This window comes from Lepidochelys olivacea (assembly GCF_965140295.1).
Source record: "Lepidochelys olivacea isolate rLepOli2 genome assembly, chromosome: 11".
NCBI classification, from domain to species: Eukaryota; Metazoa; Chordata; order Testudines; family Cheloniidae; genus Lepidochelys; species Lepidochelys olivacea.
In genome coordinates, this window is record NC_140421.1 from 41,849,391 (window position 1) to 41,874,655 (window position 25,265).

At 41.4% G+C, this 25,265-nt stretch overlaps 1 pseudogene across 1 annotated transcript in view; it reads right to left on the minus strand.

The window, feature by feature from the left end:
* The window catches only part of LOC311528133 (dynein axonemal heavy chain 11-like), a 185,123-nt pseudogene that overhangs the window by 25,461 nt on the left and 134,397 nt on the right, over nt 1-25,265 (minus strand). The window contains exons 20-25 of the transcript in view: nt 20,476-20,577; nt 8,748-8,880; nt 6,093-6,248; nt 3,564-3,799; nt 3,192-3,312; nt 1,194-1,398 (exon numbers count right to left, since the gene is read on the minus strand). The product of the transcript in view is annotated as a dynein axonemal heavy chain 11-like (transcript). The remainder of the gene's footprint in view (nt 1-1,193; nt 1,399-3,191; nt 3,313-3,563; nt 3,800-6,092; nt 6,249-8,747; nt 8,881-20,475; nt 20,578-25,265) is intronic.

A 25,265-nucleotide genomic window follows, 5' to 3' on the forward strand; every position in this document is an offset into this window, starting at 1 on the left:
GTGGGGGCTTCTGTGATTCAAGTAGCCAATGCAATCAGTGACCTTCTGCTAGCAAGGGTAGTGACTCTGGGAAATGTGCAGGTCATAGTGGATGGCTTTGCTGCAATGGGGTTCCCTAACTGTGGTGGGGTGATAGACGGAAGGCATATCCCTATCTTGGCACTGGACCAACTTGCCAATCAGTACCTAAACTGCAAGGGGTACTTCTCAATGGTGCTACAAGCACTGGTGGATCACAAGGGACATTTCACCAACATCAACATGGGATGGCCGGGAAAGGTGCATGATGCTCGCATCTTTAGGAACTCCAGGCTGTTAAAGCAGCTGCAAGAAGGGACTTACTTCCCAGACCAGAAAATTACCATTGCGGATGTTGAAATGCCAATAGTTATCCTTGGGGACCCAGCCTACCCCTTGCTCCCATGGCTCATGAAGCCTTACACAGGCAGCCTGGACAGTAGTAAGGGGCAGTTCAACTATAGGTTGAGCAAGTGCAGAATGGTGGTAGAATGTGCCTTTGGATGTTTAAAAGCTCGCTGGCGCTGTTTGTTGACTAGGTTAGACCTCAGCGCAACCAATATTCCCATTGTTATTGCTGCTTGCTGTGTGCTCCATAATATCTGTGAGAGTAAGGGGGAGACATTTATGGCAGGTTGGGAGTTGAGGCAAACCGCCTGGTGGCCGATTTTGAGCAGCCAGACACCAGGGCGATAAGAAGAGCACAGCTAGGCGCACTGCGCATCAGAGAGGCTTTGAAAACCAGTTTTATGACTGGCCAGGCTATGGTGTGACAGTTGTGTGTGTTTCTCCTTGATGCAAACCCACTCCCTTTGTTGATTTTAATTCCCTGTAAGCCAACCACCCTCCCTGCTTTGATCACAGCTGGCAAAGGAAATAAAGTCTCTATTGTTTTGAAACCATGCATTCTTTCTTTATTAATTAAAAAAAAAAGTGAGATAACTGACTAGGTTATGTGGGTGGGGTTGGGGAGGAGGGAAGGACAATTATAATCAGGCCCACAGAGAACAAAAGTTCACCAGCATGCCTGCTGGGCTATATATATTAGTATGACAAGTACAAATCTATTGATGAAAGTGAAAAAGTTTGTTGTGCTGGTCCCTCCAGCAAGTGGAGATGTCATTCTAAAGAGCAATAACTAACATGAGAAATGTTACAGTAATGCACATACACACCTTGAAGGGTTCTAAGTCTGGTGTTCCCAAATTGACAACGTGTGCCAACAACTGATCTTCTAAATCAGCTTGAGTAACAGTGAAATTGATTAAAGTGTTCTGGGCCTGGCTTTCTCGTTTGTAATGGGGATTTGCAAACTGTGTGTGGTGGATCAGCCAGAATTTAGGGTGAAACTTACATTCCTTATCCCCTACTCTGATATAACTGTATGCAGGTGGGGAGAGTGGAGGTGAAGGAAAGGAACATGACAGCAGGAAATAATTGTACTTCTGAAGAAATAAAATGTGAGTGAGAGGGAAAGTAGCTTGACTGAAAAGTGAATGGGATGCCTGGCTCAGTTATTCAACAAGACCGAAAGAGACTTGTAGCGTGTATTGGAACAGAAAGTGTGCATTTCAAAAGTCATTCACATTCAGAATTGCAACCAAAATATAATTAGTAGCAGTAACTTTGTGAGTCTCAAAATACCAGGAAATCCCTTCTTGAATCAAATGCCTCCCGAGGGAGTGAGAAATTAAAGCTGCCTTTCCACTCTGAGCTGCTGCACACCAGTATCAGTAGTCAGCATAAGGAGGATTCTGCATGTAGTTGCCCTGTGGGAGTGTCATGAAAAAACACCCTCCTGAGTGCAGCCAGTTTCAGTGCTGTAAAGCGCCAGTGTAGACAGTGCCCCAGCGTTGGGAGCTGCACCCCTCGTGGAGGTGGTTTTTTTAAAGAGCGGGAGAGCTCTGCCGCGACCACCCAAGCCACGTTAAAGCCCTGACATGGCAGCGCTTTAGCATTCCCAGTGTAGACTAGCCTTTAGGAAGGCTGCTCTCAACAGGTAGACAATCTGAGAAGTAAGATTTAAAGTTAGGTGGGGAAATTAAGATAACAAGAGAAAAAAGGTGAAAGGATCAGGACAGGAATGTGGGGATTGTGATGACTCCACTTTGTTCCTCAATTTGACCTGTTTGATTAGGGCTCTCACAGCTGCTGTAATTAGAACTAAATTTCAAGAGTCAGGAATTCATTACTGTGGCTCACTAACTACTTTCTCCCAGTATGATTAAAGAGTAGAGAAAAGGAACTGAAAGAATTTTATGCTATTCCATTAATAGTTCTCTCTTGCCTAAATTGTAGGTAAGAGCTGCATTATGGCAACTTTCCCAGGGTTGCATGATTTAAAGAGATTAGACAAGCCGGGTAACGTAACAAGCTAGCGTGCATGATCCCTATAGTCAGAAACAATCTTGGGCAATAGAGGGAATGACCATGAGAGATGGGATATTCTCATTCTCCGGCAGGGCCATGGGATGGAAGGGAGAATCCCTGGTAGTTGCACAAAGGGATGTAGGTGCAGCTAAACCAGAGGGAGGGAAAGGGTTCAGGATTATAATGGGGAGGAGGGGGAAATGCCACTAGACTAAAAGGGGAGTGAATAGCTGAGAAACCCACTCATATTAGCATGTCTCTATCTCAGACAGGTGGGTACATGACTTGAATGGAAGGGGAGATAGCTCCCTATGTCAAAATAGTGAAATAAAGAAATCAGGTTAATAAAGTGGAGGATATGGATCCCTTCCAGCCACTCCTCCTCTTGGGGAGAGGAGCATTACTAAATGTAGCCTATTTTTGACCCATGCGGCAGCACACAGGTTGGTATAACCCCTCCGGTGCTACAGTAGGGAATTGAGGAAGATTCCATGGTGTGGTGGGGAACACTACTCATCTGGGTCTCACAAGGTCCCTGGGTAGTACAGCCAGGACTGTGCAGATAGAACCCTGGCCCAAACTTTAGTTTTCCCCTGTCAGGTGTGCCTGGGTGTAAAGCCACACACGGAAGGGTTAAGCAGCTGGAAGATGCAGCTGGGCCCAACAGTTCAGGGGCCTTGCAGTACCCAGATGGTAGCATACCCAATCACACATGTGCTAGAGAACTTTGATGAAAAGATACATTAAATATAGATAACCATAAGTGGAGAGATGGCTGATGACATGATAGCAAACTGATTTACCTTCCTTTCTTTAGCATATGCCCTCCAAGTAGTTGGTTAAGTACAGGATCAATGGTTACGTCAGTTCTCTATCAAAACAGGATCTCCAGCAACAACTACCTGCTGTATAATATCAACATACCTGTAAAAATCCACAGGGGTCGGGGGAGACATGGACACAATGCTGAAGATGCTAATAGACAGCTCAGTTAGTTATTTCACTGGATACTTTGATATGCTTACAGTAAGAAAACAGTTTAGTAGAGTTTTTAATGCTTCCTGGGATATAAAGAAAACAGTTCAGGATAAAATTAGCCCCCGCACCACTTTAGAAGCTCAACAAATAAATGTTTCTATTCCTACTAATTCTGGTAGCTGCCAACTAGCTTTTATTCTGCCTGACTCAAATGGACGACTTTCAAATCTGAGCCATATCTGCTTTTTATCCATTTGATCCCCCTGGAGCGGGGGGTCAATCAATAGAGGCCAATGTTCATCGTTTGTAAGAATAGTGGCATTTTGTGTGGACGTGTATCGCTGGGCAAGCCTTCATTGTTCCATTTAGCAATTGTTGCATCATCCGTCAGCATGGAGATTGGAGCAAGACCTTCTGTCATTGGAATGGGGACCTAAAGTAATAAAGGTTAACTTTTAAATTGCTAGTTTCAATGGCTTGTGTGTGACAATATCTTTTCACACATATTTGTAATGCATGTAAAGAAAAAACTGCATCAACAGGAAAAAAATGCAGCATGCTTCTTAACTTTGTACGAATCAACACATGAATGTAAGAACTTGGGTTATAATTTTAAACAGTCAAAAGACAGGGAATACACAAATTAAGATTTTCATAGTGATCTCAACTCTCCAGTGCTGCACATATGGAAAACAATTTGACTGTCTGTGTAACATTCATTGAAGTATTTTAGAGTTATACATACAAGGGCAGAAGAGTAGTCACTTATATTAAACCTTTAGCTGTATAATCAGTACCTGGTGGGCCAATTTCCACTCTCAGCTCCGCTGTCTCACAGCTATAAGAAATCCTGTGTCTTCAAATACGTTACTGCAGGCTTAAGGTGGTATAACAGAGCAGAATTTAGCTCTCCACATGCCACATGGGCACGTTATGATGAAGACCTCTGCTTTTTGTACATCCTGACTGTAGAGGGTTTAAAATTATGGCCTGAACATTATTACATTAATATAAATGTGTATATTTTATTCCCATGTTTTTTTTAAAAAAAGGGAGATTCAGGCCCAAATTTTGCCCTGTATTAGCACAAAGTTGATCTAACACTGGCTTAACCAGCCCATAGAGGAGACGTAATCAATTATTTTTTGTCAAGGTCTAAATTTCTTGGTCAAGGTCCAGACTCCAAAGAAAATAATACAAAAATAAAATTAAGAATAAGAATAAGAGAATAAAAAGATTTTGTGGTCTGTCCAAAAGCGTCTGGTGGTCCAGATTTGGTCCACAGTCTGCCTATTGATTACCCTTGCCCCAGAGGATTCCTCCAGTGTGAGGGAATCCGTGGGTAGCACAGAGCTACTTTACTGTTCCTTTGGCACCCACTATTCCACCCATTGTTGCAAAGAGTATATCTGGGGAAATGGAGGAATGGTTCTTTATACACTGAAAGTCCTTCATTGCTAGGATGGTCCCTTGATGTTCTTGGGAGCCTGAATAATAATTTAGAGTAGCCCCCAGACTGCTCTAATTTACTGAGGCCAGCCTGGCATCCAGACAGCCCCAGACAGCAGTCTAAGGCCAACTTTGCACTCTCCTGAGTTGTGCCTAGCACTCTCTCTGGTCAAAGCACATGATTCACAAAACCCTAATTACTATACTGCTTTCACTGTGAGCTTCCACATTTTCACAGACAAAAGCTACTGTATGGAACTCCACAGTGAAATTGCAGCACAAAACACTGATATTATGTAATTATAATATTTTATAATATCTTAAATAAGCTTATTACTTTAAACTTACGCTAAGGGATTCATAATAGAAACATCTCAAACAAATTAGTTAATCATATAAAACACTATATGTAACTTTTTATTTCACTCTTTCTTTCTCATTCTTTGTAATTAGCTTGGAGACTGGCCCTCAGTCAAAACTAGCCACCTGGAAAGTTTCAGCTTGTAACATTTAGCTTTTTGTGAGTCATAAATGTGCAAAAAAGACTTTTTTACAATAGAAAAAACACCTTTTTTCCCCATCCTTGCATAATTCAATACCAATGAATGGTTTTTATTCAGGCTTGCAAAAAAAAAAAAATCACATTTCAACTGAAACCAAGCATGAAAAATTTCAGATGTAAAGGAAATTTTCATCTGAAGGAAAGTTATGCGCATGAGACAACAGCAGGTTCAGATGGACGTCTCAATGCAACCTTAACTATAGCATTCACCATGAAGCCAGTGTTATAACTGAACACTAAATCTTGCTCTGTGCTGCACTGGTGCACAGTGGAGGGACGAGAATAGAGTATTAACAGCCTGTCCCCTCATGCAAGCAGCAGGGAAGCTTCTCTCCACAGCACTCAGCAGAATACTGGCCGGACCTGACAATTGCCCTGGGTTGCAAATCATTTCCCCAAGGTCTGTGGGTTAGTCTGCATGTCTAGCCCACATCAGCTAGTGAATATGTTTCAGACAACAGCAAGCACTAGCCAGCGACCTCATTTGCTCTTGTTCAGGAGTGCACTTCGTTGATTTATTATTTCCAAATGTACCTTCCTATACAATGAGATATTTGCAGAAAGTAGAGTTAAGCTACATGGTGAGTCAACAGCTAAAAAAGGAAATACAGCAGATGTTGGATTTTTTTGATTAATTGTACTTTTAAAAAAATAAACAGTATGAGCACTTCAATTACGAAGGCGTGTGCAAGTCTTGACTTAGCCTCTAGTTTGCCAAGTAAGGCATCCACAGGTTTTGAACTAGCCAATATCTCTTTGCAAATGAACCAGCATAAGAAATAAAAGCTGCAGGTAGGAGCATATCTCCACACAGAATTTGCTCTTGTTCACGATCCTGAGGGACTGACTGAACCCATCTGACATCTTTGGACTAGAATACAAGGATGAAAGAGCCTTGTTAATTAATTGTTTACAAACAAATTGCTGAAAGGAAGTCCTCATTGTTCTGGGAGCATGTGGGGTTACTCACACGTGTTAGAAACAAGACAAATAGTTTGGAGTTTGCACATAGCAAGCCTCAAACAATTCTGTTGCACAAAATATCCTGTGTTCAACATTATGTTGATCTCAAAAGCAGGTTGCTTTTGGCAGTGGGGGGGGGGGCACGATCCAGTCAATAGCATAGTAGTAGAGGGATAGCTATGCAGCATAGATGTAAGACTTTCTAGGGAAGGGCTTAAAGCTTCATCTTGAGTCTGGTTGGCTTTGGGGATTGGTAATATCTCTGATATCCAGATGACTTGTGAAAAATCAACTCAGGGCATTAGTGGTGGAAAAGTTGTTGAAAATGGCTGTTTGGTGATTTATATGGAATGAGTTGGTGGCCTCAGTTCTGTGATTAGCAGGCGGATGACCACAGCATTATTGGCACCAATCAGAGGCCAAAGACGGAATGGATACAGAGACAGAACTAACTTTTCGGCCCTAGAGATGATCTTGTGTGTCAGGGCTCAGGGACTCTGGTGGAGTGGCAGGGGAAACTTACACTGCCATTGGCTGTTTCAGGACTTGATCTTGCATTCAGTAAAGTCAATAAGAGACTTGCTATTGACTTCAACTGGTGCACAATTGATCCCGTGTTCCTTTTCCTGTGGCTAGACAACTTCAGCTTCCAAGACTGTGCATTCAGTACTTTCCACCAGGAATTAGAAGAGAAAACACAAGCACTGGTTATTTGTTAGTATACTAATGATTTTCAGGATGAAATTCCATTTAGTCTAAAAAAAACCAGTACACATATTAACGTAATAGAAAGATCCACTTATGTAGCACTTGCTCAAAGGGAGTTTTGGGAAAGATTACCTTTCTAGTCTTTGCCAGGTCAATGTGCAACTATGACTGCAGCAAGGGCTTTGGCATAAAGCTAATAAAATAATATGTTCTCAGCAAAAATTAAGATGAAAAGAAATCAATCCTCTTGCTCTCTAGGGATATGGTCTAAGAGTATTCACTTCATACAGGCCACGCAACAACCATCCAAAGGTAACAGCTTTGGGTCATTACTGACCTTGATTGAATTTGATACAATTATGTACAGGTGATAGACTCAGTATCCCACCACCAACCCCTTGAGCTATCCAGTCTCTTCAGTGAACTGTTGCTTTGAGAGGTGCCTGGTGAAGGACTTGCCATTAAAATTCACCTGACTGTCATCTTCATCTAGTGAACAACTCACTTTTTCTTTCCTTTTCTCTCCATCTCCTCCTTTAGATTATATTCCATTATACGCCTCCCCTTTTCATCTCTCTGTTGCTATTCCAGTGCTTGTCAACCACAGCAGGGGGTCATGGTGGAACCAAACAATATGAGACATTAGGGGGAAGAAAATAATATCTGATGCTCCAGAATAACCATTTATTGCAATAATTTTGAAAGGTCTGCTGTATTAGATCCTTTATTATTCTGTATTATGTATGTGGTTTAATTTTAGAGGCATTAGTTTCTCACTAAAATATACTATACTTTCAATTCAATTGGGATGTTAACATTTTAAATTATTTGATTTTGCTTCTTTAAACAGGAACAGTGGGCCTTTTGCATTCTCCTTCAGGCAATCAATCCTTCTAGAAATGCTGTGCTTTATTTTAAGTTCTGCCAGAGAGACTGAGCAATATAAATTTATGTAATAACAAATAGATCTTTTATTTTTGAAGGTCCACATATTTGGTTATCTAAGTCAGCTTCAAACGACTGGCTCAAATTGCACAACACCCATAATGCCAGTAAACTATAGCAAGAGATTCCCCAAATGAATTTTAACATGGAATAAAATATCTGAAAAAATATATAAGGTAAAAATCTAGATGGGTGATGAATGAAAAATCCATCAGTGAATATGGATTCCCCTGAGCCAAAGTGAATCAATAGACAGTATGGATTTTTGATAATTCATGGGTTTGCCATTATTTTTTCTCTCTCAAATAATACCCACTGACTGCACATCTCAGAGAGCTAATTAGAAAATTATCATATTACTTAACTAAGTAGCCCAAACTATTATTCTGTATGTACCCCAAGCAAGGGCAGTATCATTAGCACTGTTTAATTGTTGCAAATAAAGCGATTGCATCTTATTAAATCATCGTCATGGTCAATACCTAAGATTCACTAGATCCATTCTTTTAATGTTCTTGGATATGTTAGTTACTAGGTAATCTTACAGTTAATATATACCACAGTGAAGCAAAATATAAGAAAATGTAAAGGTCAAAAACATGCTTCTATTATGAAAAAAATGAATGATAATGACATAATTTTTTCAGCTCATCAGGTTCTTTGCTAAGTGCCTCTGTTATTGCCAGATCAGTAGTGTATAACAAAGAAATGCTTTCTGTAGGCTGCTTCATTAGCCTGCCCTGTAGGACCTCACCTCCAGACCTTTCACTAATCTGTTGGCCAGCTCAATAGTCTTGTTAGTTCTATTCACTTCTTCCTGGCAGCGGATTTTCTCAGCTGTAGCTCTGAAAGGCAGTGGTTAAGGCAGCCAGGTTTGTGTCTAGTGCCTTCAAATAAAAACAGTAAGAAACAACTTTGGCCATTGTAAGACCAAGTAAAAATATTTCTGCTGTCTTATTTTATATTTCTGAAAGTTAAATTATGCACTGTGAGAAAGATGTAAACACGACTGCTCTTAGCATCCTTTCCCAAGTCACACCATCAGATGGTACAGTTGGAAAGCAGTAGGAAAAAAATGTGGCAGTTCTTGTAATTTTTGCTATTTGTTCAAAACAGCATTAAAAAAAGAAACGACAGATTTGCTCTCATAAGAGGGAAAGAAGACTGACCATTTTCCAGAAAGGTATCTCAAATTTAGCAAGCTTTAATACCATGTATTTCTTATAAGATGGCATACTTTATAGGAGGTGTCAAAAACACTCTGCAGAGAGCTCCATTTGGAAACTAAAGAGAACAGACAGGTTTAATGAGGAGGGGTAAAAATTTGCTAAACAGCATACACGACAAAGTTAGCTTGACATAAGTCACCTTGCGTCAACCTATTAGCGTAGGTGTCTATGCTCAAATTTGTCTTTGGCTGACATAAGCGCCCAGTTATAGTGACACAATAAGCAGCTCTCCCTTGTGTGCAACTGCCCAACCCACCATGGAACTCCACGTACTAGATGCATTCCCGCTTGGGGTAGACAGGAAGCATCGGATCCCCTGGGCCTGTGGGGAGAAGAGACTGTGCAGATGTAGCACAGACCAGCCATAGAAATATGGACAGCTACGCACAGACTGCATGGGGGATGCAGGTAAAGGGATAAGATAGGGATCAGCAGCAGTGCCGTGTGAAATCAACATCGGGGGAGGGCTCCAGCCATGCCATGAGCCAGGACCATTTCACATATGTTTACACAGCTCACGGACACGAGCCTTGCAGCCAGGTTGATGGTCTTGGGGGTAGTGGGACACAAGCTAACATTCTAAAAATCACTGTGCAGACAACACTTTGAAGTTGTGGCTCAGGCTGGACTGTGGGCTGTGAAGCCTAGGGATGGGGTGGCGGGAGCTTCAGAGCCCGAGCCACAACTTTCAAGAGTTGCCTACATATCTATTTTTAGAGCACTAACAGGAGCCCTGCTAACCCAAGTCTATTGATCCAGGCTGGAGGCTTGCTTCCACAGACTGTATAGAGATACCTTTCATGATTCTAGCCGGTGTCACCAGCTGAACACAGACGAGTCCAATGAAGGGGAAGGGACCTCAGGTAAGTGTCGCATGCATGTTTCCTCACAATATTTAAATGTAGAGCTGGCAACTAGCCCATCCACAAGTTAACAAGACACAGATATCAACTTCTTCTTGTTTTACTCATGTGAGAAGAGGTAATCGTACAACAATCAGAGGTAGGGTTGGTATCGGCTTTTCACTCCCCTGTTGGGTTCAGCAGGGAAAAGGGAAGTGGATGTAGAGCAGGTTGCGTATGTACAGTAGAACCTCAGAGTTACAAACACCTCAGGAATGGAAGTCATTCATAGCTCTGAAATGTTTGTAACTCTGAACAAAACATTATGGTTGTTCTTTCAAAAGTTTACAACTGAACACTGACTTAATACAGCTTTGAAACTTTACTATGCAGAAGAAAAATGCTGCTTTTAACCACCTTAATTTAAATGAAACAAGCACTGAAGATTTCAGAGTAACAGACGTGTTAGTCTGTATTCGCAAAAAGAAAAGGAGTACTTGTGGCACCTTAGAGACTAACCAATTTATTAGAGCATAAGCTTTCGTGAGCTACAGCTCACTTCATCAGATGCATATCGTGGAAACTGCAGCAGGCTTTATATATACACAGAGAATATGAACCAATACCTCCTCCCACCCCACTGTCCTGCTGGTAATAGCTTATCTAAAGTGATCATCAGGTGGGCCATTTCCAGCACAAATCCAGGTTTTCTCACCCTCCACCCCCCCACACAAATTCACTCTCCTGCTGGTGATAGCCCATCCAAAGTGACAACTCTTTACAAAATGTGCATGACAATCAAGTTGGGCTATTTCCTGCACAAATCCAGGTTTTCTCACATCCCCCCCACCCCCATACACACACAAACTCACTCTCCTGCTGGTAATAGCTCATCCAAACTGACCACTCTTCAAGTTTAAATCCAAGTTAAACCAGAACATCTGGGGGAGGGGGGGGGTAGGAAAAAACAAGAGGAAACAGGCTACCTTGCATAATGACTTAGCCACTCCCAGTCTCTATTTAAGCCTAAATTAATAGTATCCAATTTGCAAATGAATTCCAATTCAGCAGTTTCTCGCTGGAGTCTGGATTTGAAACTGCATGAAAAAACTTGTACAGATACAGACAGACATCATCTTCCTTTCCAAATGCAAACAGATGGACATCGTACCAAAAGGACTGAAGGTAAAAAATCCATTACAATGGATATCGATACAAATATGCACAAACTTCAGTGGCTGGATGCCGCTGTAACTTGTGTCAATCAAAGTTTGTAGTTGTAGCCATGGCCTTAATAAATAAATAAATTGTCAATGGGATTTAGGCTCCTAAGTCCCCAAGTCACTTTTGAAAAGTGGCTTACTTGGGTGCTTTTGAACATTCTGCCTAAGATTTGGAAAGAGGAAGTAACTTGGGTCATGATCCAGCAATGCACTTAAACACGCTCTCAACTGTATGCATGAATAGACCTGTTGGATCAGAGCCTCTGTTGTTCCCAGAGGAAGGAGTGGGAGAGAGAGAGTTCAGCACAGATGGTTGGGCGTGCACACTAGTGAAAGCATGATTTCCAACTCAGGAGCGTTACATCAAAGGAACACAAATGACTCCAAGAGGAGAAGTGTAGAATGACTTGGCTAGTGAATGGTTGATGTGCTATTAATAAATGTGTAGAGAAATTTTGAAAGCCAAAAAGGCAATTCTAAATTGTACCGCAAGGCCCCAGAGCCAGTGAAGCACTTAAACAGAAGTGAAATTTGGAACATGTGCATACTCCCGTTGGCTGGGATCTGGGATTTAAACCCTAAAAATACTGCAATTGTCCAGTATGAGATTTCATAACTATAACTTGAAGCAGAATTTTGTCTTTTGTAGCTGATGGTTAAATCAGGTGACTTAAGAGCGCCATGTTTCAACCCCAGTTCTGCCACTCACTTGCTCTGTATATCATGGGAAAAATCAAACCCTTCCTGTGCTGTGATTTGCCCTTCTGCAAAATGATGATGATGATAATAGTTAGCTACCTCACTGGGGTGTTGTAAAGCTTCATTCATTAACGGTCACATTGAAATCCCTGTGGCATTATAGGAGGGTAATGTATATAATACAGAACACATGTGGCTGACACAGAAATTGTATTGGCATGAGTTTGGCATGACCAAGTGAGTTATACAACACAAACATTCCTAACAAGGGCTGTTACATATATTTCAGATAAGGAACAATATAACTTTTATACCATACCACACCACCATATTTAGGGTCAGATCCCCAGGTATATCAAGCAGCACTCAGAGCACAGAGGAGTGAAAGGCTAGGGGTAAAGGTGGTTTTCTGCTACGTTCCTGTCCCCTGCATGGGGCATATTAGCGCAGCCTCAGGTCAGGCAGGATTGCCCAGGCACGTTGGCCCAGCTCCTCTTAGATATTTAGGCATCCAATTCCCATTGAAATCAATGGATGTTAAGTGCCTAACTACCTATTGACCTCTAGCGCCACCTCCTGTACTGGAGAAGCCAAGACACCAGTCCCATACCAGCTAGGCACTCCCCGTGTACTGTAAGAAACCTCAGGCAGCATTACATCCCCTTTGTGCTGCTGGAGGGGCTGAACATATGGCCCTGAGGGTTATGGTATATATTTAACACACTTTTTAAAAATATCAGGGAGCGTTGGAACTTTTTTACTGGAATAATTTTTGCTTCTCTCTGCCCACTGAGTGCAATGAGCCAAACTGTAAATCCCTCAGATGCAGAAATATATGGCTAATTGAATTTTACAGACATCTAAAATCATGATTTTGAAGTTCAATGTCTCTGAACTTTCCAGGGTTAGAAGCAGGAGCAGCATGCCCCCTGGAATAACTGGGTCATTGGTCCGAGGCTCGGTGTGAGACCAAAGTAATTTTTGGCAATTTTGTTTTTAATAAAAGGCAGCTGTCTGAAGGGGGAAAAATAGGCAGACAGTGAAGAGATAGAGAAGAAACCCCTGTCTGTGATTAATCCACGAAAGAAATAGTTCCAGTTCACGTAGGTTAAATAATGACCTGTGGACTGCTGCCAGAGCCAGTGAACCGCTGGTGAGCTGATGAATAAGAGCTGTTTGGGGAACTGGAAGTTGCCTGGGGGCAGTATTAACTTACCTAAGCAATTTTCTCAAGATTTCATCGTATGAAATATTACATGCAAGAAAATGGAACTCGCTTTTAGTTACCACTTTGCCCCGTCCCTCGTTTTCTACTCCTTCCTGTGCCCACACAGACCAGGTAGGTTGTGGCTGAATTCTAGTAAGGAGAGAAGAACAAACTGCAGGTAAATTTAGAAAGCCATGCAGCACTACTTCCTTTTCAATTAAAAGTCCAAGACAGTCAGGGCCCCTGATGTGTTACCTTTCACTTGACTACCCGCATTTTTAACTATCTGCAAATAATGTACTAAATGGATAAAAGATACGATTTTTTCTTCTTTCCCCTGAGTTACAGATAACAAGACAAGTCCCTTCCCTTACAGTTTGTGCATATCAATGTGATTTAATGTTAAAAAATACTAATAATAAATTGGCCAAATCTCTCTCTCTGTCTCTGTATTTTTAAAACATTGCCCTTTTCAAAACAAGAGGAAATTCAGTATAGTTTCAGTGCCACAGTGATCAAACAGTGTCACATCACTATGGCAATTGCTGCCCAGGCCAGGAATACAGATCAGCTTTAATTGTGCAACGCCTTATTGCTGGTGCATGTCAATCAGAACCTATGAATTGAGAAAAATTTGCTCTGTTCATTCTGTTAAATGATGTATCCAATTAAACCTGTTAGAATTCATGATCTTCAGTCAAGGTTAAATGAAAGTAGTTACTCCTGTCAGCTAGGTGATTAAATGCTGCCTACATCAGGCACATTTATGTGCAAAATTAAAATTTTGGTATAAAGCATGAATCTTTATGCATGCCAGTTAATTATCTTGCGGTTCCTCCATTTATTAAATGCCCACTGCATTTCTTCTTAATCATCAACGTCCTTTCAAAACTTATTTCATAGTCCACATTATGCCAAATTTCAATGTTTAAATGAAATGCTTTATCAATGAAAACTTGCTCTTTTGAAGGATTTGGCTGTTGCTACGCTACTAAAGATGGCCATTATTAATAGTTTTTTAACCATTATGCAAAAGATCTAGTTGTGTTGTGTTGTATAATTCTGAGTGACTGTGATAGGAATCCCTTGTGTTGTTGCTGTCGGTCATTGCCTCATTCTCTGTACCTAGCTGGGACTTGTGCTGCATATCAGCCAACTCCAACATACACCAAGACAGTAATATACAGTGCTACAAAATTAGTATAAACCTAACTGCTCTGGGGCCAGTCCTGACTCCCTACCCTCCTATGTGGGAATGGAAGGCCTTGAACACAAATTCAGAGTAGTTTCTCTGTATGGGGGGAGAGAGAGGGAGAGGAGGGGCAGGATCTGGGGAGCCTGAAGGATATCCATAGCCTCTGCATGTCAGATAAGGATTTCTTTCGAAGCAGAGCCAGTGGATCCATCAGCCAAACATCCACACATAAAAGAGAACATACCAGCTATGGGGTCTACACAGCCTAGAGGAGGAGCTCTGCCGCTGCTCCATTTTATGGGGTGGATAGAAGACTTTGCTGTCTCTCCCCGCCCCCCACCCCACCCCACCGCACAGTCTATTTATTCCGGCTGTATGCTCTGTCCAGGATTTGCACAAAGTCATTCACTGTACCTCAAAAGTATTCTTCGAATTAGGAGCAAGAATTATGTATTGTATATTTATTCTGGTAAAGTCCAATAAAGCCAGGCCTTGAATGCTGCATGCAGTGTAGAACCAGGATACAAATGTGTGTAGTGATCAGTCAATACATCTTTAACTAGAAACGTATACAAAAAAAGACTGTGAAATACTCGTTTAAAAAACTACAGCGTGGCACTAACTTTGCTATTACAAGGGACATTTCTTCCTAAGGTCTGAAATATTCTAGGTGGACATTTATTCCTTTTCATTCTGAGACAGTGTTAAGAACCCCTCTTACAAACAATCAAAATTAAAAATCTACTATGCCTCTTCCCTGACTATTAATGAATAATATTTAAATCAGACTGGGAGATAAACTAGTACTATACTAAACTGGTACTAAAAAGAAGCATGCCGCTGTTATTAAAGGTAAATGGCCACAGTAGTTTTCTACTTGTGGAGTATAATAAGTGTAATTTTTATTCACATGTTTAAAAATACAGCTAGATAAAATAAATATTGAGGGTGGCAGAAGGAGTGCCACCAATGTGAAGACTGTTGAAACCAACTTGCCGGTGTGTACAGCTCTATCTTTGACGGTCCTCAGAAATTATGGAATGCTGGTTTGAATCTTAAAGGTGATTGATGTGATTTGATTTATTCAGGATTACACCCAGAAAATACCTGTTCAGAAAGTATTTCCACAGAAGCTTACACAAATGGCAGTGTTCTGTCACTCATCATATATCTCTAGGCATTCAGTAAGTTTCCTACACAAATCTTTTGTGGACTGGAGCCTGTAAGCCAGTCAATTCTCGCTGAACTTTGGCTTCAGCTTTTTTGAGTCCAGCTAAAAACAACGTGTTTGTCTCTTTGAAAAAAATCTCTGAAGCTTCTTGATCCATGCAGCAGCACACTGAAGGGAAACTATCACAATTGTATTTCTGGAGTATCTGAAAAATGGAAAAGGTCACTCCACTGAAGCTGCCTTGGAAAACGCCTGGAGCTCGAAGGAAAGGCTTTCCTTTGCTCTCCCCCTTAAACAGCTAAAGACAAAGCCCTCCTTCCGGTCCCAGGCAGCCGCAAACAAAGGTCCCTCTCCTCTCCCTTATCAACTGAAAATAATGGATTTTTCTCTCTTGGCAGCCAGGAGAAAAAAACCTCTGCTCCCTCCTCTCTCTGGCAGTTGTTTACAGCCACTCCACACCAAAGTTCAATATTTTTAGGTATCTAAATATAATGCTGTCAGCCACTGTGAATAAAGGAGTATCATCAGGCTTGTAGACAACAGAATCCTCACCAAGCCTTGCAGAGGGTGGTGACAAGCCTCGAAAAGTGAACTGGAAAATAAGCCTTTCACTAGCTTCCCAGAAGGCTGATGCTGAAGCTCCTGGATTTGGCTCAGCCTGTCTAGCACATAAATATTCTTTCTTCTTTCTCCTCCACCCACACTTAGCACTATTCCACTCCTCCAGACATACACAGAGGCCGGGAATTGCAGGCTGTATTCTACAAACCCAGCATGTCCTTTCCATGGTTAACTGTTGCCATGGGCATCAGTATGGATTAGTACTTTAATTGGATATTTCTGCTCAAGTGCTCCCCAGCAGAAGATCTCAACCTTTGTTTGCTGTGTCTCCCTTTGGAGATTCATGTCCTATGCATGCCCCACCCTTTCTCAGAAACTGTATTTCCATGGAGGTCTGGGGCCTAGGATCCCATCCCATTCCTCCCTGGCCCAGGACATGCTCTGGGTGGGAGCCCCAACAGGACCCAGAGCTGAGCTGCACCCTCTGGCCCAGGGACCCCCAGAATCACTCACAGACCTCAGGCTCCTCTAGCCCTGGTACAATCCCCAGCATGCATGAGCGAGAGCCTCTGCAGGTAGAGAGGCAGGAACTGCTTCCCCAGTGGGCACACGCACAGCAGCCTCTGGAGAAGCGAGCGAGCTGGAATGTCTCCCCCGCCTCCCAAACAGAGAGAGGCCACTCCCTTCGCTCCTCATCCCTCCTGCCTCCTTGTTCTTCCACAGCAGAAGCCGGGGCAGGAGACTCAGCTAGTGGGAGGCATTCTTATTTTATTGTAACCCTTCTGCCAAGTGGAGTCAACAGCAACCAGGGCCTATATCCAATATCCAGGGTTTCCTTTTCAACAACACAACACAGAACCAGCTCGAGCCCTGCCAGCTGCCGTTCCGCTGGCTGCTCCACGGGCTGCCCTGCCAGTCACTATGCTGCACACAGTCACCTTCTGCTGCCACCTGCTTCTCTATGGTGACCTCTGTAAATCAGCCTCTTGAGGTTCCCCTGCAGCTCTATGTGACTGTCAGCTCCCAGTGGGGAAACTTCACTGTAGGACAGAAACGCTGCTCCACAACAAGTGATTCCAGCTCTAATGATCACTTAACAAAATGAAAAGACTCCTAAAGGAGCCCTACTTAGCTCTGTCTTTGAACAGTGGGGAGGGGCAGGTTAACTTTTGCATGGGGCTCTGAGCTAGAGCCCACACCTCCCGGCAGAGACACCTGTCCCCACCCCTGCTTACTTTCAAAGTGGTCTGCATTTGAGCCCCTGGTTTAGCAGAGTTCATTTCAGTTGAGGGTGACCCCCTCAATCTGGACAGGCTAAGCACAGTTCTAATGCCCTTTACCGATACAATAAAGATAACATTTCACTACCCCTGTATTCAGTTTTAAATTTATTAACGCTAATGTTAAAAAAATTATGTAATACATAGGTTGAGAAAAGAGTGTTGGTACATCTGGGTATAGTCCTTAGATTATCCACAAATACAAAGTTTGTTTTTAAAGTCATATGATACATAGAGTACATAATGAGCAATAACCCAAATTTGGGTGAATAGATTTAACAATACAGTTTAGATATTAGAATCCAAATACTTGGGTATATCACTCATGAAAAGTTGTACAGCGAGTTGGTTGTGGAAAGCAAAATATAACAAATGAGTGGAGACTGTCCCTCACTAATTGAGAATTAGGTAAATTGTCCATTTAGAAAATACGATCCATGAGGAAAGTATTTCAGTTAATTCCCTGACTGATTTGTAACCCAACATTAGCCAAAGTTGATCACTTCGGGCAACACAGCTCTGTCTGCTGGATACCTAGGCGTAGTAGGTGTATTCATGTAAATACAATCTGCTCCTGTAATCTTTCCCCCCTCCCCCCGCAGCCGGGGGAGAGCTCATTCACCCTCTGCTTACATCATCAACAATAATTGGAAGAAACAAGAAAACATTCTTAACCAGTCACCACCTGATAATCTCATCATGCCCCCCTCCCCCAGTTTGAAAACCCACTCTCTACGATAAAAGAGTTGACATGTGGTTTAAAGTGTGATCATTAGGTTTCAGTGTTATCCCACCTCTCTCGGTTCAAGCTGTGTCTCTACAAATTTAAGGAATGCAAACCCAGCATCGATTTATATTTGGAGTAGGGTATTTCACAGGCATAAGGGTTAGGAACTTCTTTAATGGCAGATTAAATTGTGCAGAAACTGAGTGAGACTAGCAGGGAAGAAAAAACAACCACTTAAACACGCTGTGGGTTGTGCATCACAGCTATACATGTACACAGGAATATTTGAATACATATATGTTTATCTGATTTCATATGCTGTTTTATTTCTCAGTCTGATCTACACATATAAAAGCAGTATTTTATAGTAAGGAGAACATCAGATCTATGAATTCCACAAGAAAATCACTATGCAGTTCTTTATATTTCAGTAACTTATGACAAAATCGAGAGAATTTTTGCTTTTAGGATTTGCAGTCACTTTCAGTCAAAACCTCAGTATAGATAGAAGGCTATTAAGCATATTTGTATCTGGTAATTCCATATTCTTTGTTTTAATTTTTGTGTGTGTTTTGCCCCTAAAAACTAAACAGAATTAATCAAGGAATGGAATGGAAGGAATTTTTTTTTTTTTTTACTGAATATTATAAATGAATTGAACAAAGATAGCTAGTGTTTGTTATTTTTCTTATCTGTACACATGAATATGTTATATACTCATTTCCATTGCAAATGGTACATCAAAATGATCATAGCAAACTGAAATATGTCGTACATTTCATTATTTAATTTCTTTGAAAGTATCACTCACAAAAATATTCAGTTGTCACTGTTCTTGAACTAAAGCTTTATGGTGCCATGAAAGACCTAAAAGTGCTAATGGTGTCAGTCCAGAATAAAAACAGGCCACAAGCTTTGGAAAATTATTATTTGTATTTAATTAGCTAGAATCCCAATCAAGTTCAGGGCCAGTTGTGCTAGGTGCTGCACAAAACACTTAATCACTCTGCTTGTAGGTTATATTCCTTTCCCTTACTCTTTGTATGGCAGGGGTTAATCCAGATCTCAGAATGGCATTCAAAAATACAGTAGGGGAAAAAAAAAATCTGCTACGGATCATGGATTGGAGTTCTTCATCACAATGTTAGGAAGGGCCTATCAATCAGAATAGGAGAAACAAGACTGCGGAATAATTATACAATAGGGAAGATCAACACATCCTTTTGGATTTAATAGGACCAACATCAGTGGGAACTCCACACATATATCTCAGTGCATAACTGAGTGCTAAATTAATTATTGTAAACAGCATATTGGACCAAACCCTACAATCCTTACCAATGAAATAAATGGGAATACTTGTGTGAGTAAGGACTGCTTATTTGCCTTACCAAGGGATTACATGATCAGGTTCATTTTTTGGAGGATTATTGGACAAATGCTAGAAAAAAACACTCTCTCTTCTTTGACACTTTCTTTTGAAGTAAAACAAACAAATAAAGAAACAAAACCCACACACACTAGATAATTTTGAGTTCAAATGTTCATTGTTCCTGGGTGTTTTTTAAAATTCTTTTTTAAAGCTAAATCGTCAAATCAAAATGGAGTGAAATGTTCATCTACTGGTGTGTTTTATAGCTTGTTTTTATAACTAGCTTTGTTACTTAGAAATGTTACAGAGGCTAAAAGAAACTTTGTACTTAACTAGTCTTTATCAGTCCAAATAGACACACACTCAAGTTTGTTGTTCTGTAATACTGCTGTGTTAGCAATTCCCTGAATTTAAATGTCAAATAGGAGCCAACATTAACATGAAAGGGAATTTCTGGAGGGTGGCTGAGTTTGTGTGTTTTGGAGGATGGGGTGGTGGTGGTGTTAGTTATTTGGAGCTTTAATTTTCAGGAAAAATTAAAGCTAGAAAAATTCACAGTTTGTTGAGGGAAGGAGCCCTTTTCTCTGAATACTTTTATTCTAGTCATAGAAATTGAATCTTTTGCTATATTTGTTCACATTGATTTGAGCACATTATGTTGTGGGGTAAAGACTGGTAATGTGGGAAAGATGGTTTTAATAGTGTTCCCATTTCAGGTTAACATTTATGGCACTGCATCAACCACAGTGGAATACAGCTAACTACTAGTTTAACTACTAACTGGTGAGTACAGAGAACCAAATAATAACTAAGCCTAGTTGGTCTACAATTATAGATATTTATGGTCAAAGTCAAATGTAATTTTCAAGACTGAAATATATGTTGAGTGTCCAAATTTTGTTGCAGCACACTTCACCCACAAGGGGGAAAAACCAAAAAGATAAACACGGTTAATTTAAACAATAAAATAACCTACTTCAAGCTTCTTTTGAATAACTTTGAGTTTTTCTGTTGCAATGGCAAGATCTGCATTGGCTTGAGGCAAGGACTGGAGTTTTAGATCCACCTCACAATACACCTAAACTGTAAAACATTTTCAGCATTTTAAAAGTGAAATAAGTCATTGTTTAAAAAGATCATGGATGGTTGGCACCTATATTCTTGATCACACCAGGAGATTGATAAATTAAGATTGTTAATGAGGAATAGTGAATAATGAATTGGAATTAATCTCCTCTTTCCTAGAGTCAAAAAGTTTGGGGGAGAAAAAAAAAGAAACCCCAAATAGATTCAAAACCTGTAGAACCCTGGACTCAAAATATTTGGCTCATATAGCCCCCAGATGTTTCACCAAGAATTCCCACAGTCTTCCTCCAATCAAAGTTAATAGGCATTTTGGATGTCCAAGGAATGAAGGATTTACTCTTTAGATGCAATAATTTAAGGGCCCAGTGTTGCAAAATGCTGAACACCCTCAGCTCCCAATGAGTTGGTTCAATGAGACTTGGAGATGCTCAGCATCATGCATGACTGAGCCCTTATGTAGCACCCATTGACTGTACCTGTTGACTTCAGTGGAAGGTTTTGTCTAACTCAGAAGTGTAGTATCAGCCCTAACCTATTTATATATTCTATTTCTGTTCCAATTCTACTCTCATTTACCCTCACGTGACAGCATGGGCCTCCACGCAGTTGCACAGAGCTCAATTTGGTGGTCTATATTTTATAATAAAACCAATAGCGAATATAATTCTGTACCTGTTCATAGTATTAACCTTTTACTAAGATCTTTTGCACAGAAATGTAGAGTAAAAATAAGGAATTTTGTTCAAAGAAACAACACTATTGCACTGCCCCAGGATCAGCCCAGAAAGGAGATTGTTCATCTGCTACTCCAGGGAGAAAGTAAACTGCAGCAGGTCTATTCCTAGTGCAGTGCAGTGTACTATTCCCAGCAAACATGTACAGCTATGCTTCTTGGTGCATTGGAGAGTGGAGCTAAGGCACTAGCCAGTCCCTGCCCCCTTCCACTCCCCTGTGCAAGGGGGAACATAATGGTCCTGTACATTTATTTCCCTTCTCCTGTGCTGCCACCCTAACCTTGCCCCTCCTTCTGCCCCTAAATCACCAGGCTAACTGGGCACAATTTGGCCCTATGACAGCTGACAATATTACCTTACAAAGAAATGCTCAACAATTCATAACAGGCTTGTACGAATGCATACTTACCTTAACAAATACATTTCAAACATTCAATTTGTTTACAGAATTATATTATGAATGCATTTATTTGCCTACTAGTAACACAGTCAAATGTCTTTAAAAAACCAAGAGAACAATTAGGAGCATTAAACCCTTATACAAGCTCAGCAAATATGGCAGCAAGAGATCATCCACCTCTTCAGTGTGTGCTTTATTTAACTGGTTACTACATTAATAATATTAAAAGTGCACCAGTTCACAACGAAGAATCTTATAGCAAGTAATGCTACAAAATCTAGGTTTTTACAAACTGTGCTGCATACAACACAGGGAGAAAAAATGCCTGTTTAAAAAATATTGTAAAAAAATAAGGCCCCAAATCAGGTTAAATACATACATCTTTTTGAAGTGCCACAAGGTAGGAGAGCAGATTGATAAAGGACAGAAGAAATGCTAAATATGCAACATGACAAACAGTGAAAAATTAAGTATTGTAACTAACATTAATTACACTCTTGTAAGATGAATAGGCTGCTCATCATTAATGAGAACGTATACCTTTGTCTAAGTTTCACATCTACCTGTGATAAATGTGCTAAAGCTGATAAAATTCATCATAGTAACATTTGAATTAACAGCGCACTAATAGATTGACATGCGAGTATGAATAAAGCATTTAATCATAAACACTGTACACACCCGAGAGCAAATGTTCATTTATGCATATATCAAACAAAATGGGTATGATGAACATTACAATCTTATTTTTGGTTATATTGAGATAACCTCACATTATTGCCCCAAATATTTATAACCCAGACTATTAGATAGTTTGGACAGAGTACACTCATAGGAGAGATTCAGGCAGTTTAATCAGAGAGTGATAATCTCTGAATAGAAAGGGTGGACTTGGGCTCAATACAAAATACCCAGTGACTCTTTCTCACAAGACAGGGAGGGAATATTCAGACATGCCTCATATTGGGCCAGATCCAGCTCCCACAGAAGTCTGTGAAGCCTTGTCTACACCCAGGGTCTATTTCAAACTATCTTTAATTTGTACACATTAAAATGACTTATATCCATACAGCACAATTCTTGACGTGTATTAACTAGCCAGTTAATATGTATTCTACAATCTGCTTTGAATGTGGTTTAATTCATTGCGTATTGTTCACAGGGGCACAGCTTTACCTTGCATTAGCTTTGGCAGCCTTCCAAATGCCATCATACAATGCTTTCCATTATGCCAGGACTGGCCTGTCTGTTTACCTGCGTGCCTTGCACTGCTCTAGAGTCATCCTGACCAGATGTCACCTCCCCATTTAAATGGTGGCAAAAAGCCAAGATTGGTCCATTTGTTGCTGCACACCCCTGGAGTCATATATATTATACATTGCTATTGCTGCACTATAGCACAGGCCCAGGAGACCTGCAGAGGACCTGGATCTCCTAACCCAGTGGGGAGAGGTAAGAGTGGAGGCAGCCCTTCCCAGGAAACACAGAAATAAAGAGGTGTAAGAAGCAATATCTAAGGGCCGGATGAGAAGGGTTACTTCCAGGACCCTGTGCAATGCCAGCAAAGAGGCTCAGAAACACTTATAAGAAAACCAAATACAAAAAGAGGCTCTCCAGCACTGCTCCTATTGAGAGTCTTTCCATTGATTTTAATAGAAGTTTGATAAGGCCTACTGCCCATTTAAGTCATTGGCAGCCTTTCCATTCTCTGTCCCTCATAACTCCACCCCCCACTCATGCTTGGCTTGGCTTGGCTTATGTAGCCGGGGACTGAACTTTCCCTGCCCACAGAGAATGCAGGCTTATCTCCTGACTCTCTGCTTTCAGTGATTTCCTCTTTGTCATCTGCTGGCACCTCTCTACTGCACAGGTGTAGCTCCCAGTTCTTCCAGCAGCTCTAGAGGCAGCTTTAGGGGGTGAGAGCTGGAAGCAGCTGCTACAATTGAGAGAAATAACTGGCAGGGAGTAGTGGGAAGGGTAGTCTGACACATAATCTTGGGTCAGTGACGGGGACAGATGTTTTCCAGGGATGGTTCCAAACCTGGGCCTGTCCTGACCAAACCAGGCATATTAGCAGGTGGCTTCCCTTCTCTTCCACATCCCCTACTTACTAGAAGGATCCATGCATGTGGTAAGCCAAGGAAGAGGGGGAGGCAGGATGGTTTGATGCCTCTCTGGTACCTCTGTGGGGAATGGAACAGGTACCATTGGTGGGTGGCTGCTTGAAGAGAATATGAAGAGGAGGTAAGCAGGTGGCTTAAAAGAAGCCACTAGCTACTGCCTGCTCTCCACAGAGAACATTCTGCAGTGAGAGCAGGAGTCTGGCAGTTTCTCCACACCAAGTGCGCCTCTCCTCCAATCCATGTGGGCTATTCCAGCTGCTATCACTATTCTCCTGCCCCAGTCTCATGGAGGCCTGAGACAGGATGGGAAGCAGGCAGCCACTGGAGTTCAGAGCCTCCCTTTGTTTTTCCTCAACCCGTCCTGCACACAGACTGATACCAGCAGCCACACATAGCTGGAACCACTGCTGGAGTTGGACACTCCTGCCCCAGGTTGGGCACTCCTGCCCCATTTACTGTACATTCTTACAAAAAGAAAACTTGTATTCCTCATTGTTCAGTGCATTACGGCATCCCATTGGAATTCCACATCACAGCACAGGTATAACTGGAGCAAAGGGTTTCTCTCTTCTCTGTGGGTGAAGACTGAAGCACATAGAGTAACTCTCATTAATGATAATCACATTTAGATACATAAATCCCTTGTCCTAGAGCAATAAAACCAGTGATTACTTATTAAAAAGTTTGAAACATTATCCACTGTACTTTCATTTGGCACATCTAAAACATGCTATTTAGTGAACTCACTAATAGCAACAATTACCCCCTCTCCAAACCAACAGAGGCAGTATCAAAGCAAAGTCCACACACAGAGTAAGCATGCAAAATTATTTCAACATTGCTAATGTGGAGTTGTTCTAGCCACTCATCTGATTAAATATAATTTACTGCAGGTTGTTCACACAATACAAGTGCATTGGTGGTTTTTTTGAACCATTAAATATACTTCAATTTCAAGGCTGTCCCTGGCCCAACTCCTGCCCCTGGTCCACTCAATCTCTGCCCCCTCCTCCAGGGGAGACTCTGGGGCCATGGAGTACCCTCTGTGGAGTTTGGAGAACGGTAAGACTGCCACATTGAGACAGCTAATCCGTCTGCTTTGATCAGAAAGGGAAGATCCATGAGGGGATCTACGGGAGGATGACCAGGCCAATGGAATTAGTGAAAGTGAGTGGAGAATCATGCCCTCCCCCAACCCTTTCTGTCCTCCCCGCATCAAGACTGTTTACTTTGACTTTGAGCACAATATGGTTGGCAATTTCAACCTCCAAACAGTTTACACTACCACTACAAAAGGCTAGAGAGGGGCATGCATATAGTCTAGCAGCCAGAGTGCAGAACTAAACACCAGGGACTCCTGAGGCCTGACTCTGATATGACTCATTGAATTATCTCGGACAAATCAATTCACCTCAGTTTCCCC